Here is a 10,883-nt window from a genome sequence, read left to right as displayed (position 1 = left end):
AGTTGAAGAACGAGATCAAGGCTGCATATTAAATAGGGCTAGCAGATCATCCAACGGCTAGGTTTGACTAAAAAACGGCTATATTAGGTCAAACTAGATAAATGTCTAAGATTGACCAAGAATGGATAGATATGACTAATCAATTTTAATTATATAATATTATAATGCTAAAATATTATTTTCATATTTATCATATGTTATTTAAGTGAAAAGTTAACAATGTTTGAGTTAATATTTATATTAAAAGATTGCTAGAAATAATAGTTAGTAATCGAAAGGGTTTAATAATAACTAATAATTAATGTTATATTATTATTATAATAATGTTATAGTATTAGTCTTAATTAAGGATTAAACTTGTTATATTATATATACTAGATCCCTTCAGATTATTCTTTTTTTTTTATAAGAGACAAACCTTCTATTAATCTTATCAAATTACATAATATACAGAGTGCCCCGGACAGCAGGGGTAGAAAAAAACTAGGGACCGAAGCTCAAAGAGGTTCCTACGAACAGCGCAAAGTGGTTCCTACTGCATCCACTAGACAAACCCAGAGGCAAACATACAAAGTCCACAAAACTGAATCCTCGTCGTTTAATACATAACCCCGATCAAACTGTCAACAATCAAAGGGACCCATAATCGTGTGACAAGCATAACCAATCCCAGCTGTTGAAATCAAAGTCCCGAACCATCGACTAGCGGGGATATCGCATGGACGAGAAGCACAAAGGTTAATTGTGGATGAGTGCGGTTTTCTCTCACCTCTTGTTGCCACGTGTTACCCCTTGAGTGGAATCGCATGCATCTTCCACAATACCAGATACCAGCCATGTCCCGTGCGATATACCACATAAGGTTTTGGGGTTTTGTGTTCATGGTTTCGCAGAAAGCTCGGGGCCCATACAGGGACCCACAGTGGACCCCACTGCCCCTTGCACACAGACCCGACCACAACTCTAAATTGGGTCCAATAAGCAGCAACAGGTTTGGAACCCTAAGGCGACAAGCACGACCCATCTCAGCCGTTGAATACATAATCTCGATCCAACGGTCATCGGGGATATCGCATGGAAGAGAAGCGCGGAGGTTAACTGTGTGATGAAAGCAGTTTTCTCTCATCTCTCGATGCCACGTGTTTCCCACTGAGTGGAATCACATGCACTTACCAAAATACCAGATACCATCTAAGTCCCACGCGACATCCCACTTGTGATATTGAGATCGTGGTTTCGCGAAAAAGCTAGAACATTCCCATAGACCTTGTTGAGCCTTCTGCCTAGAATCGCCAACAGAAACCCGCTAAGCTAAATACACCCAGGCAGTCCATTCTGTGTCATTGCCCAACTTGAAACCTTTATCATTCGTCCAAAAGTTAACAAAATTGTGGAGAGCAACCATATCCCAAAATCGTAGACAAATTAGGTGATATCATCCTCACTCCTGTCTCCCGAATCCCTTCGATCAGCACTATTCATCCATAAATCCCAATCTTTGGTTGCCAGGATGAAATAGTCCTCTCGCAGTTTCCCTTCAGGTAACAACCCCCATGCATACCGAGAATCCCTGTCCTTATTGGCCACACCTTCATTGGCCAACTGATCTACAAGCATATTTGCCTTCCTTCTAACATGAACAAATCTAATTGTTTTAAGGGTCTGCAAGTGAGAGTGGATACGATGAAAAATCTACAACAGCTTCCAGTGCTTCGACACTTTATCTGGTGAAGTTCCATTGTGAATCTTCTTGGCTGCTCTGATGATTAATCCGAATCTCCTTCAATGACAACATTCTGTAAATTTGCCTCCACCAAGATTTCCAAGCATTGATCTAAAGCCAGAAGTTTAGCCATGTTATTCGTACCCTTTTCGAAGTGGCCATGGAAGATGTATTTTGTGTGCCCCTGAGCATCTCTTATAGCACCCCCAAAGCCAGCTTCCCCTGGATTGCCCTTAGAAGCTCCATCAATGTTTACTTTGAAGAAGCCCTGAGGAGGGGGCTGCCATCTACTGGCCCCTGTGCTAATTGTTCTCACTTCCTTCCTTATTCCTTGAGGATTGATGGATTGAAGACCCAAATTAAGAATAATAATCTCCTTGTGAGGCAGAGGAGGATTCGTGGGAATTGACCTCAAAAGGCTCTTAACTGTTTCTTTAAGCTGTATTAGAATTTGATTGATTATATGCTGGGGTTTGCTAGCTTTATTTGTGAAGATCCGCCTGTTGCGTTCTTTCCAAACATTCCAGATAACAAAGCCTGGTACTAGCATCCAAGCTTTGTTGATGATCTCATTCTCTGAGAAGTTCTTCCTCCAGTTTTTTAGAGTGTTGGATATGCTGAGACTGTCCCTGTCGGTTTGTCGGAAGCTTGAGGCCACCCAGTCCCATACCTTAGCAGAAAAAGAGCAGAGGTTGAGTAGGTGTTCAATCATTTCCTCATGTGAGCCACATAGGTGACATTTGGAAGGGCCAATGAAACCTTTCTTTAGGAGGTTTTCCCAAGTTAGGATCTTCCTTTGATGCATAAGCCATATAAATAGCTTTATTTTCATCTAATGATGAGTTTGCCAAAGTTCCTTCCAAACTTTATCAGCATTTGCAAAGTTGAATCTTGTGATTGCTTGTTTTCCCTCTTTGAGGTTAAAGTTACCTTCGTTATTCTTTCCCCATCTTAATTGGTTGTGTGAGGAGGAAACCAAAATCCATTTGTGCTTTAAGTCCATGGTGAGAGCCTCTGCCATGGCCTTCAAAGGATTCTCATCACTATAACTTAGTTCCTTCCACTTCCATTTTTCATTGTTCCTTCCCTGGTCCCAGAAATCTTTTACCATTAATAGGCCTTTGCTATCTGTGTCTCTCTTGAGGGCTACCAGGTCAATCCTGTTGAGGATGGGTTCCTGTTGCCAGCTGTCCTCCCAGAATCGAGCTCGGTCCCCTGCTCAGATTTCCCAAAAACAATGCTGTTGAACAATGCTTTTGCTCTCCCGAGCAAGGTTCCGTATGTGTGATCCTCTTATTTGTCCTTTAATTCTAATAAGATCCTTTTCTTGACAGTGCTTGGCATACTTTTGTCTCCAAAGCCTGGCCCAAGGGGAATTCGCCTCCTTGATCCATTGCCACCAAAGCTTAGCTCCTGAAACTTTACTGAGAGTTTCTGGATCATGCAACCCCAAGCCACCATGGCTTTTGGGCTTGCAGATCTTGTCCTAGGCAACTAAGGCCCACTTTTTTTTCTCTTCCCCTCTACCCCATAGAAAGTCCCTTTGAATGTTCCTTATCTACTGCTTAATACCTTGAGGAGCAGGGATAGTTGCAAACATGAAAATGGGAATGGCTTGCAAGACCACCTGTGTGAGCACAAGTCGCCCTGCTAAGTTTAAAGATCTGCATGTCCATTTTCTGATTTTGTCCTGAAGTTTATTTAAAATTGGTTCCCATATTTTCTTGCTGAGAGGTTTATCGGTAAGAGGAATGCCAAGATATATGGAAGGCAACTGATCACTTTGAAAACCCAGAATTTTGGTAATGTTTCTCTATATAGCAATATTTGTGTTAAAGAAAAAAACTTTGGACTTATTTTGGCTTACCTTTGTGCCTGCTGCCATAGCAAAGTCATTTAAGATATATTTAATTGCCCTTGCTTCCTTGACTGTGGGTATGCCCTACAGCATAGTATCATCCACAAATTGTTGATGAGTATTAGCCTCTCCATCCGGGGTGAGCTTGATCCCCTGAATTTGACCTTCAACATTTGCCATTCTGATTGCCCTGCCTAGCCCTTCCATCATGAGGACAAAGAGGAAAGGGGAGAGCGGATCACCTTGTCTGAGCCCTCTGGAAGGTGTGAATGTATTTGAAGGGGCTCCATTAAGCAGAATGGAAAAGCTGGTCATGGTGACTAGTGCCATAACCCATCTTATCCAATTTTGGTCAAAGCCATATGCTTTCAGAGTAGCTCTGATATAAGACCAACTGAGTTTGTCATAGGCTTTCACAATGTCCAACTGAATAATCATGCCTGCTTGCTTGTTGCTTTTGAGAGAGTGTACCACCTCATGTGCTTGGATGATGTTGTTGAGAATTTGTCGTCCTTCCACATAGCCTGTTTGCTCTTCTGAGATGAGGGAAGGTAGTAGGGGCTTGAGTCTATTGGCTACCACTTTGGAGATGATTTTATACACCACATTACATAAGGCTATGGGTCTAAATCCATCCGGAGTCATAGCATTTTCCTTTTTGGGGATTAAAGCTATGAAGGAAGCATTCAGTGCTTTCAGAACCTTTTTGTATTTTCTTGAGTCTTCCACAACTTCGAGGATATCCTGTTTGACTGTATCCCAGCAGGCTTTGAAGAAATCAACATTGAATCCATTCGGGCTTGGTGCTTTTCCACTTTGCATTTCCTTGATCACCTCACTGACCTCCTCTTCCGAGACTGGCCTATTGAGATTGTGGTTGTCCTCTCTAGTGACCAACTTGGGGATATACTGGGTGAACTGATTAATGAACCTAGATCTATCCTCCATTGGCTCCTTTGCAATATTAGAGAAGTGTTGTACTAGATTTGATTCCATGTCCTTGTGGGAGACAAGCTCAACACCCTGAGAATCCTTAATCTTTGTGATTCTATTATGTGCCCTATGGGCCATAGTGGATTTGTGGAAGAACTTAGTATTTCTTTCTCCCTCTTTGATCCATTGAATCCTAGATTTCTGTCTCCAGAAAGTTTCCTCTTGTAAGCATCAATCCTCCCATTCTTCCTACAAAGAATTAGTTAGCTTTTGCCTCTCTTCATTGAAGCCCTCTGTGATATTGATTTGATTGATTTCCTGGAGTTTCTATTCAGTCTCAATTCTAGCCTTAAGGATATCGCCAAATTCCTTTTTGTTCCAAGCTTTAAGTTTGGATTTAATATATTTCAATCTCTGCTAGAGCATGTACAATTCAGTGCCCTGAATATTCAGATCCTCTTTCCACCATTTGTCAATGATACTGGTGAATTTGTGATGTGAGAGCCAGGCATTCTTGAATCTGAAGGGCCTGTTCCTCGGAGTTCCCATAAAGGTAGCTTCTACCTGAATTATCCAGTGATATGAATCTCCAAAGGGAAGAATGGACACTGTGATGGCTGGTCCTGTGAGGAGGAGATCCCCAAAGACGATAAATCTATCAACTTTTGAAGCCACTTGAGAAGCCCCTCCCCTTTTGTTGTTCCACGTGAAGGTTCCATTTATTGTCTTGATGTCTACTAGTCCCATGTTCATAATGAAATCTTGGAAGGCTTCAAAATCTCTGCCTAGATGTCTAGTGCCTCCTTTTTTTTCTTCTGAAAGAGATCTTATCATATTGAAATCACTTGCAGCTATCCAAGGCATATTGGGATATCGTGCTCTTAGATTTTCCAGGGAGGTAAGAAGCTTGAGTTTATCTACTTGCTTCTGAGGTCCATAAAAATTTGTTATCATATATGTTTCCTTATCACCTATTGGACTGCACACCAAAGATATATAGTCCAAATTTCTATGGATCCCACAGCGTAAGAATCCCACCTACCAAGTTATTTTCCTTGACCTCTAAATACTCATACTTGATTAACCATTTATTATGAATTTCTCTTATTTTCTCCATTGAACATTTGGTCTCTTGAATAAAGACCATGTCTGGTTTTTCTTCTTTAATTTTGTTACTCAAATTCCTTTGTTTCCTTCTACTACCTAAACCTCTAATGTTCCATGTTGTAAGCTTCATTAACAAAGGTTAGTAAAGGAATAGTTGGTAAGATCTTTCATATTACCTGAGTTAATCAGTAGTTTTCCACATTCGTTTAGTAGTTCATTCTATCTTTCCTTCCTCTTTTCCTTCTTGAGTTCTTTGGAGATTGTGCCTGTGAGTTCTCCATAGTTTTGACCCCACTTTGCTCTTGGCTTTCGTGGTTTCACTTGACACCAGTTCCCTTCGATTGTGCCCTCCATAGAAAGAGTTGCTGAACTCGATCATAGCCTTCTTTTGGTAATGAGTCCACTCCTTTATTCTTACCTTGTTCTAGAAATAGTTCTAGATCCAGATTTTTCCCTGTCTAGAATCTCCTTTAGTTCATGGTCCTCTGTTCCTGCCTCACTTGGAGTCATCTCATAGTCTTTACTGATCTCCATGTAGCTTGGTAGATCCTCCTTCTACTAGTTTTTTACTATGATATCCTCCATTTCAGCTCCTGTTTCCTGCTCCTTGGATGTGTTCTCCATGTCCTGAACTGTCTCCACGTTCTCCTCTACTTCCTATAGAATTTTGAAACTATTGTGTCTTGTATTTCTATTTTCACTGCTTTTCTTGTGTGGCCATTTACCCCCTTTCCCTTTGGCCCCAACCTTGGTAAAACCCTGATGATCTCTATCCAAAGATGTTTTCCCATTGCCTTCCATATTGTTTGTTGGACACTCCCTAAACAGATGGCCTTGTCCATGACATTTGTGGCACCTGAAAGGTTATGTGCTCATAGTCCACCATTTGCACCCAATCTTCATCATATACCTCTAAAATTATTTCTTCCGGAAGGGCTCCAGATAGATCCATTTCCAGACATAATCAGGCAAAGGAGGTGTATTTACCGTTGAGAGTTTCCTCTGATATCTTCAGAAAATGCCCCAGCTTGTTGCCTATGGTTTTCAAAGATTTTGGGAGCTAGTAATCCAGAGGTAGTGAGTATAGTCTGATCCAAACTAGTACAGATGTAATTTTTTCATGTTCCGGGACAAAGTTCATCATCTATGGCCCCATGTAGAGTCTTTCCGCAGCATAGAAATAAGGTCCCCCTTCAAACACTCTGTCTTTGTCCTCTAGGTTCGCGAACACCACTGTGAAGAAGCCCTTAGAACCCAAATGTAAATGTATTTCTCCCTTTGGCTTCCAATGGCTCCTAATCTAGATGTGTAAAGCCCTCTCCGTTGGCCATAACCCCATGAACTTGCAGATGATCGCATGTTCTTTCATATGGTCCCTGTGCGCTTGAATCGCAGGATCACTCAATATGACTCAAGGAATGATGCTCGATTTGGGTTTGCAAACTCCTGTAGTTCTTGTGGAAGTCATTTTTCTGCTATCGCCTCCCTTCTCCTTTTCTTTACTTGTTTCCTAGTGATTCCCTTCCTAATCCTAGGATTCATTTTGTCCAACTGTCTCCTTGCCTCTTGTTTCTAAAATCTTTCCTGATGCTTTTTTGAAATGCTTCCCTCCTGCTTCCTTGCCTCCTTCTGTGACTACCTGATTGTAGAAGGGAGCGACGCTCCCCATTGCGCGTCCCGCCATGGAACCCTAATGCAAAACCCTAGCATCAACTTCGATCCTCATTCAAGTTGCAAACCTCCAATGCTTCCAATCGAGCTCCTGTTAGGATATTCCGACACATAGGATATAGTTAAGTTCAACTTGGTCTAGCATAGAGTTAGGTTAGAGTTAGGTAAAGTGTGTTTCTTTACCGTTGTACATTTTGTAACTTACAATCCGACGGTCACGATATGTAGTGATCCAACGGTTCACTCTCACCGCGGTATTACCGACACTTGATCCGTGGCTTGACACCCGATTGGTCCATGAGTTCTATTTAAAGCGCATGGAGGGTCATTGTTCGGGTAATCCGTGCATGAGAGAAGCTTATGTAAATTTTCATTCTTTGATTAATAAATTGTCTGTACCCACGTTGGGACAGGCCGTGGACTGTTTCCCTCCTTGCACTCTGAGGGTTTTAACCACGTCAAAAATACTGGTGTATTGATTTGAGATCTGGTTGTGAGCGGTGTCCTTTTGGTATTCTTTCTGAGGAACTTACCCTGTAAATTCCTACATGGTATCAGAGCTATTTAAGGGCCGCGTCCGTTGGTGATCCAAATCTGAAGCCGGTAGAACTGCATGCGGCTGTCGTTTCCTAGATCTGCTGTTTCTGACTGCTTTCGGGCCGAGAGGACTGCTCTGTTGCGTTCGGAGCATCTGTTTCAGTGAGGAACCCCTTTCGTTTCACGCGAAAAGGTTTCCGGTAGCCCTAGCTGCGTCATTTTTCAGATCGGGAGGTATACAGTGTTTTTTTTTGCAGTTTACTGTCATTTTCTCTCTGCTTATTTCGGTTTCGGTTTATTTAGCCTTTTTTTTTTCCCGGATCTATACCTTTCATTTCTGCATATGCTCTTTGCCCTGCGACTCTGTGCGATCTGGGCAAATCAGAAACAGAAAGAAAGGATTTTTCTCATGCGTATGCTCTTTTCCCTGCACCTTAGTGTGATCTTGGAAAATCAGAAACATTGAGAAAAATATTTAGTTTTTCGGTTAAAAGCTAACTTTGAGATTTTTTTTAAAAATTCTAGTTTTTTGGCTAAAGCTAACTTTGAGCCGTAAGGTTCATTTTTCTTTGCATATTCGTGTTGGGTTTTGTGTTTTGTGTTTTGTAGGGGAAAAGAGCCTTCCCAAGGCAAGCACGCAAATTGAGCCCCCCCCCCCCCCTCTCTCTCTCTCTCTCTCTCTCTCTCAAATATTTTGTATAGATCAATTGGTTCAAAGACTTTTTAAGAGAGTAGAGGTCTTGGGTTCAAGTCTCCATTTTGTGGGGGCGGATTTTTTTCATTCCCGCACATTTGCGCACTTTGCCGGCAACGTCAACAATTTTTTTTTCAAAAAGCCATATCTTCTTCATCCGGAAGCCTTTTTCAGAGCCGTTTTTTTTAAAACCGCCTATTTTTTCGAGATCTATCCATTGGACCACTTACTTTCAGCATCTTCAGCTTCAGTTTTTTTTCAAAAATGGAAAGTCCATGCCAAGTCATTCTTGACAGCACTAACTACTTCCAATGGGTAGCCTACATGGGAGATTTACTTAGAAGTAAAGGTCTCTTCAGAATAGCCACAGACCAAGAGAAGAAACCCAAAGATGAAGACAAGGCCGAAAAATGGGAAAATAGACAAGATCAAGCACGTGGTTTGATAGGAATGTCTGTTTCTCCTGATCTTAGATTCCACATTGCAGAAATTGAAACTCCTCATGAAGCATTAGAAAAACTTGCTAAAGTTTTTGGGATTAAAAATGAAATTAGAGCCCATCAACTTGAGAATGAGTTGCTTACTTTGGATCCTAATAATTTTTCTTGCATTGAAGATTTCTTGTCCAAATTCAAGACCCTTAGATATCTCTTGGAAGGTGTTAAAGTTAAGAAAGAAGATGGTAACCTTATTTATTCCATCCTTACTAAGTTGGGACCAGCCTACTCTGTATTTGTTTCCACTTTCCATTCTACAAGGGAAGCTTTCATTTGTCAAGGCAAAGACTACAAACCCCCTTCCTTTGACTCCTTTTGTGATTCCTTAATAAGAAAACAAGAAAAACTCTTACACCTTGGTCTTCTTAATCTTGGAAACTCTTCCTCGAAAGCGTTAGCCGCCCAGCAGCAACCAAATTCAAAGAATCCTAAGAAGTCTTATCCTCAAAGGAATGGTCCTAAACCAACTCAGCCTCAAGATGAAAGATCATTTCAGCACAATAAAAACAAATGGAAGAGGACTGACAGACATTGTAACTTTTGTAATCGAGATGGCCACTTAGAATCTAAATGCTTTAAGAAGATGGAAGCCTTGGAAGCCACAATGAAGAAACATAACATCCATCTGGAGCCTACTTCAACTTCAACTTCCGGAACGGCACTTTCTGCATGTCATCGTCAATCATCTCAGTCTGGTTATGCATTAAATGTATCTTCTTCTTCTTCTCATTCTCATGAGTGGCTCATTGATTCTGGAGCCTCTTGTCACATGGCCAAAAACCAAGCCATGTTTTCTTCTTTAAATGATTGTAACACCAAAAATATATATGTTGGTGATGATAGATCTCTTAATGTTGTAGGGACTGGAACTGTTCATCTAGACAATGGTCAGTTCAATGATGTATTATGTGTTCCAAACTTATCCTGCAACCTTCTATCTGTCTATCAGATAACTCATTCAGGTGAAGGTAAAATTGTTGAATTTTCACCTCATGATGTTGTAATCAAGGATCTAAAAGATCCTAAACAGATTCTAGCTACTGGTCTTGCTGATGATTCCAAAAGGTTGTATAAGTTTCACAACTTTGGGTCATCCCATCTTCCCTCAGTGTTTGTTGCTCATAATGATGAAGTGAGCAAACTTTGGCATGAGCGGTTTGGTCACTTAAACTATCGCTCCCTTCAGCATCTATGTAAAGAAAATATGGTGACAGGTCTTCCTATGGTATCTTGCAAAGATGGTGTTTGTTCCGGATGTGTACTCGGAAAACATCATCGGGACAGTTTTGACAAACGTGCCTCTTGGCACGCCTCAGCCCCTTTACAGCTTGTGCACAGTGATTTATGTGGTCCTCTTCCTGTTGCTTCATTCTCTGGCTGCAAGTACTTCTTAACTTTCATTGATGATTTCTCTAGACGCACTTGGGTATACTTCTTAAAACTCAAGAGCGAAGTATTTAGCACTTTTTTGGCCTTCAAAGCATTTGTTGAAAAACAATCTGGACATCAAATTCTTAAGCTAAGAACTGATAATGGTGGAGAATATGTTAAAAACGCATTCATCAACTTTTGCACCGAAAATGGAATTCAAATGCAACATACTGTTCCATACACTCCACAACAAAATGGTGTAGCTGAAAGGAAAAATCGCACCTTAAAGGAAATGGCTAATTGTATGCTACAATCTAAAGGACTCAGTCTTAGTTTTTGGGCCGAAGCAATTAATTGTGCAAATTATATAATCAATCGCACTCCTACTAAGGTTCTAGAGAATATCACTCCAGAAGAAGCTTGGAGTTCCATTAAACCAGATGTAAGTCACTTTCGTGTGTTTGGAAGTGAAGCATGGGCCCATATTCCAGA

The sequence above is a fragment of the Pinus tabuliformis genome, chromosome 7 (assembly GCF_031772625.1).
Source record: "Pinus tabuliformis cultivar Carrire ecotype Pingquan chromosome 7, CPIR1, whole genome shotgun sequence".
Classification (NCBI taxonomy): domain Eukaryota; kingdom Viridiplantae; phylum Streptophyta; class Pinopsida; order Pinales; family Pinaceae; genus Pinus; species Pinus tabuliformis.
Note: the sequence above shows the minus strand (reverse complement) of the source record.